This window comes from Lepisosteus platostomus, unplaced genomic scaffold, assembly GCF_059453375.1.
Source record: "Lepisosteus platostomus isolate fLepPlt1 unplaced genomic scaffold, fLepPlt1.hap1 Scaffold_134_H1, whole genome shotgun sequence".
Lineage (NCBI taxonomy): Eukaryota > Metazoa > Chordata > Actinopteri > Semionotiformes > Lepisosteidae > Lepisosteus > Lepisosteus platostomus.
Genome location: NW_028291515.1, coordinates 62343 through 75018, shown reverse-complemented (window position 1 = coordinate 75018; position 12676 = coordinate 62343). Strand labels below are relative to the sequence as shown.

Genomic DNA, 12676 nt, shown 5'->3' with positions numbered 1-12676 from the left:
GCTGCGAATGCGCAACGGCGACTGCAGATGTGTAGGAAACGGCGCGCTCGTTTTCTCGTTTTGCCCACACTTTTGAGTGTTAGTGTGGCGTGTGAGTGTGTGAAAGAGTGGGCCCAGCAGGAGGCGGTGGCGTGCGGGGCGAGGAGGTGGCCTAGGCTGCGCGATTTGTGCTGTGGGTGCGGGCCGCTTGCAGGGGCCTGTTTAACTCATACTTACCTGGCAGGGGAGATACCTTGATCAAGAAGGAGGTTCACCCAGGGCGAGGCTCGGCCATTGCACTCCGGCTGTGTTGACCCCTGCGAATTCCCCAAATGTGGGAATCTCAACTGCATAATTTCTAGAAGTGGGGGACTGCGTTCGCGTTCTCCCCTGATGTGCTTGGTCCAAAATCAGATACGGGAGGGTTAGGACACCACGAGCTGCGTGGCTGCGGAAGGATCCCGGTTCGACAGGAGTGGACGCCGCTGCTGGTTCTCGCTGGCTTTTAGTTAGGGGTCCGGAGAAGCATCTCAAGCTAGTTCCACTACTCCTTCCGGACGTTCATTCCCTTTTCAAAGTCAGTCGTTTTGCTGTAGTCTGCGTTCTTTAGGCTGATTATCGAGGTTAGCCTTTATTTGGTCATGGGGGGCCTCGGTACTGTATGCTGAGTCTAAAGACAGTTTCACCCGTTTTCTGATTGCTCGGTTCTGTACCAGTGCAGACATGTCAAACAGTGAATGGCTGTACCTCTATTGTATCCGTGCTCAATGAATGAAATCGGTAACAAATGAATATATGTCTAGTTATACGAAAAACGAGTGGTTTATCGACTCATCTTCATTTTCAGATTTAGAGGCAGCTTCGATATTCGTTTTACAGACGGGTTTTTTTTTTTGAATATGGGTCACACACATGCCACAGCAACAAAACATCTCTAGAGATGAGGCTATAGATCACCTTTCCATCCTGCAGGTTTTCCTCCCAAAGCCTACGGCACCAACGGCGACCCCTGCTGGCCGGGAGAGCAAAAGCTTACAGCACCTGGTATTCCCAGGCAGTCTCCCATCCAAGTACTAACCAGGCCCGACGCTGCTTAGCTTCCGAGATCAGACGAGATCGGGCGTGTTCAGGGTGGTGTGGCCGTAAGCGAAAGTCCAGGCGCCTGACTCGCTACTTGAAGCTGTGTGTGGCGGGGGTTCCGTGCCCCCCGAGCGGGACTGAAGGATCGTTCGTGTGCAACTCTTTGGAAAGGAGCTGCTTTCCAAATCGCATTGCGTGCCTGGATGTTGGCGAATGCGCTCCCTTGTGTTGGCTCGTCCCGCACTGGAGGAGGACAAACAATCTGCACGGAGGAGCACCAGGCAAGTCTTCACCAGACAAAAACCTCCAGTGCACAGCACTCTGGAAACATTTCGGGGCTTTCGCGTGTTTATTTCAGCACGTAAAGCGCACCGGTCCAACACGTCGGCCGGGCGCGCGGCGCCTCCGCCCTCTTGTGGCCTTGCGGCGTCAGAGCAAGAGGCTCCTTCTCGCTGCCCTTCCGCTGTGTTGCAGGACCCGGAGCGCGCACTTTGTGGGGGGCGGGGGACCGCGTTCGCGCTCTGCCCCCGGTCTCTTGCGCGAGTACTAAATCTCACGGACAGGGGGGCCTCGTCATTGATTGTTACAGGTGAGACGGGGATTAGGAGGAGACCCCGAGTGATGGGTAAAGGGGAGCACTAACACCAGAGGGACACCCCCGGCGTCTCTTTTTGAGAGACGCCCTGGGGTTTCCTAATGGCCAAGGAGGGTCGGGACCTCGGTTTGACCTCTGTTTGTGCAGCAGAGTGTCGCCATCAGGAGGCTGGGGCGTAAGAGAGCCACACAGCCCGCAGGGTGAGCGCTCCCTTCTGGTCCCAGTCACACCTCTTGCAGGAGCAGCAGCAACCGGAGCTTTTCCGGGGTGGAATCTCCTATCCGGGTGCCGGGCAGGCTCACACCTGCTGGGCTGCCCCGGGGGTGAGCCCAGTCGAGAGTCGCAGGGCCAGATCTAGTCACCGGGGAGAAACGATACAAGTGAAGGATTGCTCGGCTCTCGGCACTTGAAAAGACCGACAAATGTCTCGTTCCCGCCGGAGCTGAATGTACCCGCATGTGTGGTGTCGTCTTCTTCCCCCGCCCCGCTGTGTTTGCTGTATTGTCTCTGAAGCCGGCCCCCCCGAGACGAGACGGGCTGTTCCTGTGCCCCAATTAACACTTTACAGGTGCCATTCCCCGGCATTGTGGCCATTGTCGGTGCTCACACGCGATAAGATAAGGCGGAGGAGAGCGGGGCATGCCCAGCGCAGACATTCAAGGAGGGGGTAGGGCGAGGTGAGGTGAGGTGCGACACGCCGGAGCCCCGACGCAGCTAATGCGGAGCACTTGTTGGACTGGCATCGAAAGGACGTGTGCGCACGGAGCGAGCCTTCCCTGCGGCGGAGCGTGGGAACTTTCTCCCCCCCTCCCGCTGCAGGAGTTGTGTGCACTGCAGCGGTGCCGAGAGAAAAGCACAGAAGGCAGCAGGCTCTGGAGAGCAGGTAAGAGACGGAGCCTTGTGGGCAGGCGAGCAGGCCCGTTTTTTGGAAATTGCTGAAAAGGTTTGTTCGGTGTGTGGCAGGCGCACGTCGCGAGCTTGCGTGGCGATCTGCCGGTCTGGAGTTATGCAAATGAGGCCGAATTGCATCCCGGGACATGCTGCGAATGCGCAACGGCGACTGCAGATGTGTAGGAAACGGCGCGCTCGTTTTCTCGTTTTGCCCACACTTTTGAGTGTTAGTGTGGCGTGTGAGTGTGTGAAAGAGTGGGCCCAGCAGGAGGCGGTGGCGTGCGGGGCGAGGAGGTGGCCTAGGCTGCGCGATTTGTGCTGTGGGTGCGGGCCGCTTGCAGGGGCCTGTTTAACTCATATTTACCTGGCAGGGGAGATACCTTGATCAAGAAGGAGGTTCACCCAGGGCGAGGCTCGGCCATTGCACTCCGGCTGTGCTGACCCCTGCGAATTCCCCAAATGTGGGAATCTTGACTGCATAATTTCTGGTAGTGGGGGACTGCGTTCGCGCTGTCCCTTGATGTGCTTGGTCCAAAATCAGATACGGGAGGGTTAGGACACCACGAGCTGCGTGGCTGCGGAAGGATCCCGGTTCGACAGGAGTGGACGCCGCTGCTGGTTCTCGCTGGCTTTTAGTTAGGGGTCCGGAGAAGCATCTCAAGCTAGTTCCACTACTCCTTCCGGACGTTCATTCCCTTTTCAAAGTCAGTCGTTTTGCTGTAGTCTGCGTTCTTTAGGCTGATTATCGAGGTTAGCCTTTATTTGGTCATGGGGGGCCTCGGTACTGTATGCTGAGTCTAAAGACAGTTTCACCCGTTTTCTGATTGCTCGGTTCTGTACCAGTGCAGACATGTCAAACAGTGAATGGCTGTACCTCTACTGTATCCATGCTCAATGAATGAAATCGGTAACAAATGAATATATGTCTAGTTATACGAAAAACGAGTGGTTTATCGACTCATCTTCATTTGCAGATTTAGAGGCAGCTTCGATATTCGTTTTACAGACGGGTTTTTTTTTTTGAATATGGGTCACACACATGCCACAGCAACAAAACATCTCTAGAGATGAGGCTATAGATCACCTTTCCATCCTGCAGGTTTTCCTCCCAAAGCCTACGGCACCAACGGCGACCCCTGCTGGCCGGGAGAGCAAAAGGTTACAGCATCTGGTATTCCCAGGCAGTCTCCCATCCAAGTACTAACCAGGCCCGACGCTGCTTAGCTTCCGAGATCAGACGAGATCGGGCGTGTTCAGGGTGGTGTGGCCGTAAGCGAAAGCCCAGGCGCCTGACTCGCTACTTGAAGCTGTGTGTGGCGGGGGTTCCTTACTTTTTGATGACATAACACCCAAAGGGGCTTCTTTGGAGCTGGATTCCAACCGGCATCCTAAAGTTTCTTGGCGGTATCTTTTACAGTCCTCTGTTCGGTCGACAAGGGACAGAAGGGGGCAGCTTTCCTCACACATACAGTTCAATGTACTGTAGTGTTCCTGTTCATTGAATTTGCAGTTCTGCATCAGACCTCTAACTCGTTTCCTTAGCTTGGATTTAAGCCACGAAGCAGGCTTCTACTGTATAAACGTCTATAGGAATCACAAACTATTTGAGAGGCCATCATCCCAGGGGGAACTGACAAAGTCTATCCCTAAACACCTAGCGCAGTCTCTCGAGAGACTGTCAAAAATCGCTTTCTCCTTTTGCGTTGCAAGTAAGTGAAAACGCAGTCTCAACCCAGAGCCACTTGGCAGCAGCGGCACGTAAATACTGTTACTGTTACTGCTCGATACCGACGTTAACCTACTATACCATGTTCAGCCACTGCTAGAAAATGTACGGCTCTAGTACCGGAGCAAACGACAGGAAGGCCAACGTCGAACGGGCACACGTGTCAGACATGGAGAGCAACGAGAATGGGATTAGAACCCATGCGTTCTTTCCACCGTGGGGCCCGTTCAGCTCCGGGCTCATCGCCTGCGGCTCTTGGCTTGCGGGCCTGCCCAATCCGTGCGATAACTCGGAAAACACCCGGCCACACTGTGCCGGAAACGACGCACTCTGGGAAGCCGCTATGCAAAGCGAGGTCTGAAGATCCCCTGCGGCCGGACACTTCCCGCCCCCCAAAGAAGAGAGCGCCAATCAGACGGGCGGAGACCGAGGACTCGCAGAGCAGACGGCCACAATCGCCATAACAAGAGCGATTGTGAGCGTTGTTGTTTTCTCTCTTTGACCAGCCCAGCTGCGCCCCACCCGAAGGCAGGGAAGCACAAAAATTGCATGGAGCTCATTCATGCTCCTCTCCACGGAAATCTTTAGTAAAAAGCGAAAGATTTGTACGAAATGAAGAGAAACCAAAGTGCGTGGCTGCACAGCTGCAGGAGCCCAGGCCGCCTTCAAAGCCTCTGCCCTGACGGTCGTGGTTGGCAATGCACCTGGCCTTACAAACGAGCCAGTGGGGCCCGTTCAGCTCCGGGCTCATCGCCTGTGGCTCTCGGCTTGCGGGCGTGCCCAATCCGTACGGGTGTGCCCAATCCGGAAGCCTATTTCAAAGTCGTTCTCTGTTTCAAAAAAACATTTCCAAAATACAAGCCTTGCAGACAGACACGCCTCAGAGGACTTAAGGGTGGCTTCATGTCGGAATGATAAAGTCTCCCCGTCCGGACATGAAAATGCCACTTTGTTACACACAAAAAAAGAATCAACAACAGAGAAATGCCCACAAGCATTTGAAAAGCCGCACCACGTCGCACTTGAAATAGCTCTTACATTAGTGGTAGACGCAGGAATCGCCTTTTTATTTACGCTCTTACCAACGTGATGGAAAGCAAAACAAAGCAAAGCAGAGCAGAGCAAAACAAAACGAACAAACGAAAACCCTCACGTCCCGCACTCGCATATAACGCCGTTATGTGCCCAAGCGTTATTGTACGTCATCCTAGCACTGCACCCCGGGGCGTAAGGTATATGGGAACGAGCACACGCCACGAATCGTCTCGAATCACTCCCTACAGCTGTAAGGCGCCTTGAAGCGTGCACCCCCAACATTCTTCTTTGCGCATCTGTGAAAGGTAAACTCTTGAGCAAACTCTGAACCAGCTCTAAGGAAACTAATCCGATTAGACGTTACTTTGACTCATCTTTTTACGCTCAGTGCTGGATTGCTCAAACTCCAGCTAGGGTTAGGGTTAGCATTCCCACACTAGTTAGACACTTTGTTTACGCTCAGTGCTGGATTTTGGGAACTTCAGGACGGGTGGGAATTTTCTCCTATCTGTCAATTCTGTTTTGTTTTGGAGACTCTTGGCTGCCTATGTTGTACAGTGCAGCGTGAAGGAAACATTTTCCAAAACTGTGTCAGCTCAAAAGTTATAAGAAAACCTCTCCAGCTGCTTTAACTCTCTTCATTTTTGTCATTTAATGTGACACTCGATGTATAACTGGAGCCTCACATATGCAAATGGTGAGGCTCCAGTTCGACACCCAGTTCGACACCACTTTACAGTATCTGACAAAAGCATGGCAGACTGTGCCGGACCGGCAAATAACTTCCGCTTATTTTTACCATATTAAACATTGGAAATCCAACCACTTGCATTTGTGACACTTGATTTTGGCTCCACCTAAGACACTCTTAAATCTTCAAACACTTTTCTCTTCTCCCGCAACACTCTTGTCTGTCGGCACTATGTGGCAGCGTTGCATGACAACCCCTCTCACCACGGAAAGGAACCTAACAGCTTTGGTAAGAGAGGAGAAAAGGACCTGGCCCGTATGGGACTCGAACCTGTGACCTTGGCGTTATTAGCACCACGCTCTAACCAACTGAGCTAACCGGCCTCACAACAATGCTTCTCTCTGTGCTGCAAAAAATCAAACTCAGGGAATTTCTTTTGTCCTCCTTTGAATAGAAAGCCGTGTAATTCAGTGTACGGCCTTTCTCGTGCAGTTTCATGGTTCTTGTAATCCAAATCCTACACTGGCGTGAAGTGCCCCCCCATTTCACGGCATTTTTCAGCTGATTTAAAATGTACCTAAAGGAGAAGCATTTTTGAAGACCATCAATTACCAAGAGCTTTTGTCAAAGGTTTTGGTGGTCATTTTTAATGACCACAGAGCGCTGTGATCTCGGTTTTACATCTCATCCAAAAGACAGCGCCCTCTTACAACACAGCATCTCCGTCACTATACTGGGGAATTGGGAACCGCACAGACCTCAGGGTGAGCGCCCCCCCCGCCGGCACCATTAACACCGCTTCCAGCTGAAAGCGTTGTTTTTCCCTGTAGCTCATCCTCATCCGGGTACTGACCTGGCTCACACCTGCTTAGCTTCAGTGGGTTTTCAGTTGCAAGTTGCAAGGGGATGCAAGTGATGGAGCCGTTCGCTTCAAAAGCCACTGCATTGGCCGGGAATCGAACCCGAGCCTCCCGCATGGCAGGCGAGAATTCTACCACTGAACCACCAATGCTTAGTGCCTGGGCCTTCAAAAAAGACGCTTTTTTGGTGCTCTGTGCAAAACGCGTCGACATCTGCTTCCAGCTGCAAAATGCCATTCACGGACGCTGAAGAATTTATTTCTAAGGCAGCGGGTACAAGCGATTGGGTGTTTTAAAACCACCAGAAACAGCAAAGAGGCGCGCTTCTTTGCTTGCGCCGGAACACACCAACTGGAGGCGGACAATGTAGTCGGCAGGATTCGAACAGGCGCGGAGAGACCCCAATGGATTTCTAGTTCATCGCCTTAACCACTCGGCCACGACTACAGCAATCGTCATAGCACTGCACCCCGGGGCGTACGGTATAAGGGAACGAGCACACGCCATGAATCGCCTCGAATCACTCCCTACAGCTGTAAGGCGCCTTGAAGCGTGCACCCCCAACATTCTTCTTTGCGCATCTGTGAAAGGTAAACTCTTGAGCAAACTCTGAACCAGCTCTAAGGAAACTAATCCGATTAGACGTTACTTTGACTCATCCTTTAAGGGACCCTTGTTAATTGGAGAAATCAATGATTTCGAATGAATTCTGTATGCGTTAAAAGACAGCTATACACAGAAAACATGCAGGACACTGCTCATGATGTTTCCCGAGCCGAAACACAGTGCGTTTTTTCAAGCCATCTGACAAAGCCCGCCCACTGAAAACTGCAGCAGATCGTGTAAAGACGTTCAACTTTGTAACTACTGCACGCACAGGAAGCAGAATAAATTCCTCTTTTCAAACTGTCAAAGGTTTGCTTTACGAACGCCGCAGGACATCGCACAATCTCTTTTGAACAGGGACAAACGATTTCTTATAGGGTGCAGTAAGTACTGTTACTGTCACTGCTCGATACCGACGTTGGCCTACTATACCATGTTCAGCCACTGCTAGAAAATGTACGGCTCTAGCACCGGAGCAAACAACAGGAGGGCCGACGTCAAACAGGCACACATGTCAGACATGGAGAGCGATGAGAATGGGATTCGAACCCATGCCTGCAGAGCACAATGGATTAGCAGTCCATCACCTTAACCACTCAGCCACCTTATCGACGAAACTGGGCTGTCCGGACATGGGTTGGCGCGCTCCAGATGATCTTTTTCTTTTTTTCCCCACGTACTCGAGGGTCATTTTCCTGTTCCACATGTGATTTCAACATTTTCCTTGGGAGATGTCAAGCCAGCAAGCCACTGCTGTGGTTCAGTGGCCAGTGTGGAGTTCAGTGGCCCTGTTGTACACAGAAAGCACATTGAGCTCCTTGGACATGAAAAGTTCCAGATAAAAGCCATTTGTCATCCTTTCTCTTGGTGTCGATGTTGCTATTGTATGTAAAGGTGGCAACTTGCTCAGCAAGCAGGCGGAGCACACACCGAATGCAGATGTGTCTGAGTGGTGTGTCCAAGTGGCTGCAAAAGGACAGCACTCCTGGGGCACCGTGGCTTAGTTGGTTAAAGCGCCTGTCTAGTAAACAGGAGATCCTGGGTCCAAATCCCAGTGGTGCCTTCTTTGTTGTGTCTTCTCAAACAGAACTGGTCCTTACAGACAACCGCCTACGGCTAGACTTAATTAAATGCAAGTATTCATTTCCTGTCTTTAACGCGACTTGTTTTTCTTAAAATGGATGCAACTTGCAAAACATGAAATACAAACCTTGCTAATCAGCGCTAGCGGCTGGCAAAAAAAAAAGAAGTCAGCTATTTTTTTTTCTTTAACCTTAACCCTGCTAACGGAGAAGAGTTAAACGACCGAGTCTATGCAGCTTAAACGGTGCGCAAGTCGGGTTCTTAGCTGAAAGGGTGGTAAATCACGCTCACCCCAGTCCTTAATCTTTTAAAGAGGATACAAAATTGAACCTAGTCGCCACATCACATACATCCTGTTCAGTGATAAAAAGGTAACATCTATCCTCGCTCCAGAGTAAATCTCACGTTGAGGGCATCTTTTTTTTCACTTTACCGTGAGTCGGGCTCGGCTGCACAGAGGAGAGAGCAGAGCAATGAGATCATAGGGACAGGGGAGTCACACGCTGGCGGTTTGAATACGCGGAAGATCACTGAGGGATCCACAGTATGTGGACCCTCCGTTCGCCATCAGTCCACACTCCGGACTCTGAATCCTGCCATCCGAGTTAAGATCTCGGCGGAACCTGAGGCGCAGTTCCTTCTTAAAACGTAATCTGGTGAGCATTTCTAGAATCGCACTTGTATAGATGCAGCCTTTAATTTGTTGCTAGGTTAAAATTGATGACTTCTTGTATTTCAGTAGGCAACTGCCCTCTTGATTTTGGATTTAATTTCTTTATTACAGGGGCGCTTTTATGAAGACAGAGTCATGTTCAGGTACTTTGCTTGATGGAGGAAGCTCATTTCGGACTCTGTGATCTGCTCACCTGGAAAGGTCTGCTGTACTACTACAAGAGAGAAGTAGGGTCTGGAAGAAGGGACAATTTTATGATGCTTTGGAAGATAATGTTTTTTTTTTCTTATACTGAAAATGAAAAGTAGTTGTTTCTATATGGACTCAGTCTTTGGAATTTGTATATTTATACATTTCAGTGAACCCTCAGCCATTCCTTCTGTATTGTAATTCAATTTCTCTTTTAAAATTCCTTCCCCACTTCTAGGACCTGCAGTTGCTGAACTCCACAATGGCTTCTATTGGAAAGTCTGTGACTGAGACCATTATTTATTTTGGAGCAATGAGCAATTCTTATATAAATGCAATAAAATCATTATGCTCAAACTATGAGAGAGAATTTTAAGGATAATTTAAGAAATCAGTCTTAGCTTGTTTCTATACACAGATGGTATTATTTATTTTCAAAGGAAACCCGCGAGGATTCCCCTGGTGTGCAAGATGTGCCTGAATACTTTTGATCAGCTTCCTGCTCACTTCAAGAGGGCGTGTATGAAGCACGCCACGGCAGAAGAGATCAGGTGGCCTCTCAACAGGCGAGGGAGGACATGATGAATCACCTGAAGAACGGGATCATCGTGGATTACCACAGAATAGAGATCAAAGGACACTTTGTGGGCTTGAAATACAAAGAAAATCATGTTCTATGGGACAAGATAAATACAAAACTTAAGCTTTTATTTTAATTAGATTTATTTATAAAGCATAAGCAATCATTTATTACATTAATATATGTGAAAATAACATTTTAGTATCATACGTTTAGTATATTTAGTCCCTAATGCTGAAAGAAATGATCATAGAACATGACATCTAACCTTACCTGCTGTGTTTTTAATCCCTATTGCTCAATGCACGGTGAAAGCATTGCATACATATGTCTGACAATGAGGAATGGGCCCCTGAGACAGTCATTTGCCTGTTTCACAAATGATCGTATTTTACTAGAGATTCTGTTTGGGATTCAGATGTGCATTCGGACAGCAATCCCTTTCAAGAAATGATACGTTCTGGATGAGGTCAAAGGTGCTGGAACACTGTATTTAGGATGTGTTTGCAGAGACTGTGTGTCTCCTGCTTCAACGCAGTGAGAAATAGATGTGCTCCTGTAATTCATTGGTACATGCCCAGGGCAGTAAGCAGTCTGAGGATTTATTTCCAGACGGCATAGAGCAGTGAAGCAGTGAAGTAGTGCCACACACTGGATCATTATATTATTAGAATCTATTCTACTTAAATTATTACATTATACACAATTTGAGTTCATTTTAAAAAGTAAAAGGTAATGAAAGGAATGCATTTTCGTAAGAAAGATAATACCGATATGCATGTGATAATCTTCCTTATATCATGTAGTGCGTCATTTGGACACTTTGTGGGATTGAAATACAAAGAAAATCATGTTCTATGGTACAAGATAAATACAAAACTTAAGCTTTTATTTTAATTAGATTTGTTTATAAAGCATAAGCAATCATTTATTATATTAATATATGTGTGTAGCGGCGAGGCTTATTAATAAGGCAGAATTAAGTGTTCTGAGCCTTCCCAAATGAGGCCCCATTTCTCTGTTCATCTCTCTGGTGCAGCCACAGAGAGACTATTCATGCAGGGTGATTTAAGGTCCTAGGACAGCTCCCAAAGGGGGATGCACTTAGCTTAGCCTGGCTATCATGATCAATGGTCATCCATTGGCGCCTATCTGTCTAGGGAGTGCCAGTTGGACATCTGGACTGCATTACTAAGTGTCAGGACTAAGTGACTCATATCTCACCTTGATCAATCAATCAGGGACTGGTAGGGCCGAGTAACCCACGTGGGACTCTGATGCCCATGGAACTTTCAGCCAATCAATGAGTTGAAGTTCCTCCAGGTAAAAACAGGCAACACAGAGAGCCTGTGAGATTCAGTAAGATTCAGAAGGGAGGATTCAGAGGATTCTGTGGACAATTCTAAAGGGAATTCAAAGGAGAATTCCAGGGCAGGACGGCCCAGGAGCAGAAGGCTCCCAAGGGCAGGACATTCTCGCAGCGCGCCTCCTGACCATCCTGAGACTCAGCCCGGACAACCACGGAACGGCCAGTGTGTCCGAGTGCCAGAACTTTCCTTTGTTCTAAGAGTCTAGAGCGGAGGTTGCCAGAGAATAACCAGAGGATCCACCCGAGGTTAGCACCAGCAGCAGGCCTCGTGAACAGGTCGGAACTGTGGACAGCTGAATCACTATTCAGAACTAGCTCTTCATCAGAAACGAACCGGTCCTCTTCCTGACTTGCTCGGACCCACAGTCATCTTTTCTCCTGTGCACAAACTTTGCTAGTTAAAGCCAACACTAACTAGCCGGTCAGTGAGCATCAGCAGCGCACCGTCGCAAGCCGCACAGCACAGCCTGGCACGGAGCCAGAGAGCGCGGATTGGACAGCAACAGCCTGCAACTGTTTCTTTGTGCCTGCAGGAAGATCTGAATCCCCAAAGATTGGATGAGTATTCAACTTCAATGCATTACAGCTCGAGAATTCAATTGTTATCCCAACCAGTTGATATCAATTTAATTCCTAAGAGTTATGTACTTGTTTGAGTATCTAATGTAGAAGTTATAACCAAGTTCATTAACGAAACGGTCTTAATGAAATATATACTGAACGTATGTCCTCTTGATATGTGTAACACTTCGTAACTGACTGAATATATATCTTTTGTATTCTGATAACGCTCTCGATAAGATCTGTTAGGTTTACATGCATATTTTATGTATTAATAAATGTATCCTCGTGTATTAGTACCTGTGTGTGCGCGTTGTTTGAGTTATGTCGCATGGTTGGATTCTAAAGCCATCAAAAGAATCAACTTTGTGATTTACTGCTACAATTAATAATTGTCTCAGTAAATGCCCAAACCCTACAGAACTGGTGCCTTCAGAGAGCCACTACATTTAATTTTGCTATGGCAACATTACATATTTGGCGTCCCTGAGCCGGTTTTCTTACATTATTTGGCGTCCCTGGGTGGGCGTGGCAAGACTGAAATGAGTCAACCAAGCGGAATAATTCAATATAAAACGCCGCTGGTTTCATACACAACAATACGGTGTGCTGAAAGCCGAAAGAAAAAAAAGTTCCCCTTGCTCTTTAAGCAGTGCTTGATTGTTTTGTGATCTTTTGCGATCTACCGGGTTGATTGCATACTTGATCTTGTGGTTTTCTGTGGTAAAACTATGATTTCGTACTTAAAAGTAATACTC

The 12676-nt window shown here is 48.7% G+C and overlaps 6 non-coding genes and 1 pseudogene across 6 annotated transcripts; 3 read left to right on the top strand and 4 right to left on the bottom strand.

The window, feature by feature from the left end:
* Window positions 1–208: 208 nt before the first annotated feature.
* On the top strand, window positions 209–372 carry LOC148637143 (U1 spliceosomal RNA). Its single transcript, XR_015931649.1, has one exon. It is a non-coding gene; the product is annotated as a U1 spliceosomal RNA (small nuclear RNA).
* A 636-nt stretch (window positions 373–1008) lies between these two features.
* LOC148637142 (5S ribosomal RNA) lies at window positions 1009–1127 on the bottom strand. Its single transcript, XR_015931637.1, has one exon. It is a non-coding gene; the product is annotated as a 5S ribosomal RNA (ribosomal RNA).
* A 1774-nt stretch (window positions 1128–2901) lies between these two features.
* On the top strand, window positions 2902–3065 carry LOC148637141 (U1 spliceosomal RNA). The gene has a single exon (XR_015931645.1). It is a non-coding gene; the product is annotated as a U1 spliceosomal RNA (small nuclear RNA).
* Window positions 3066–3701: 636 nt separating this feature from the next.
* On the bottom strand, window positions 3702–3820 carry LOC148637140 (5S ribosomal RNA; annotated as a pseudogene).
* Window positions 3821–4786: 966 nt separating this feature from the next.
* On the bottom strand, window positions 4787–4903 carry LOC148637139 (U5 spliceosomal RNA). The gene has a single exon (XR_015931640.1). It is a non-coding gene; the product is annotated as a U5 spliceosomal RNA (small nuclear RNA).
* Window positions 4904–6938: 2035 nt separating this feature from the next.
* On the bottom strand, window positions 6939–7009 carry trnag-gcc (transfer RNA glycine (anticodon GCC)). The gene has a single exon. It is a non-coding gene; the product is annotated as a tRNA-Gly (tRNA).
* A 1443-nt stretch (window positions 7010–8452) lies between these two features.
* trnat-agu (transfer RNA threonine (anticodon AGU)) lies at window positions 8453–8526 on the top strand. Its single transcript has one exon. It is a non-coding gene; the product is annotated as a tRNA-Thr (tRNA).
* The last annotated feature ends 4150 nt before the right edge of the window (window positions 8527–12676 follow it).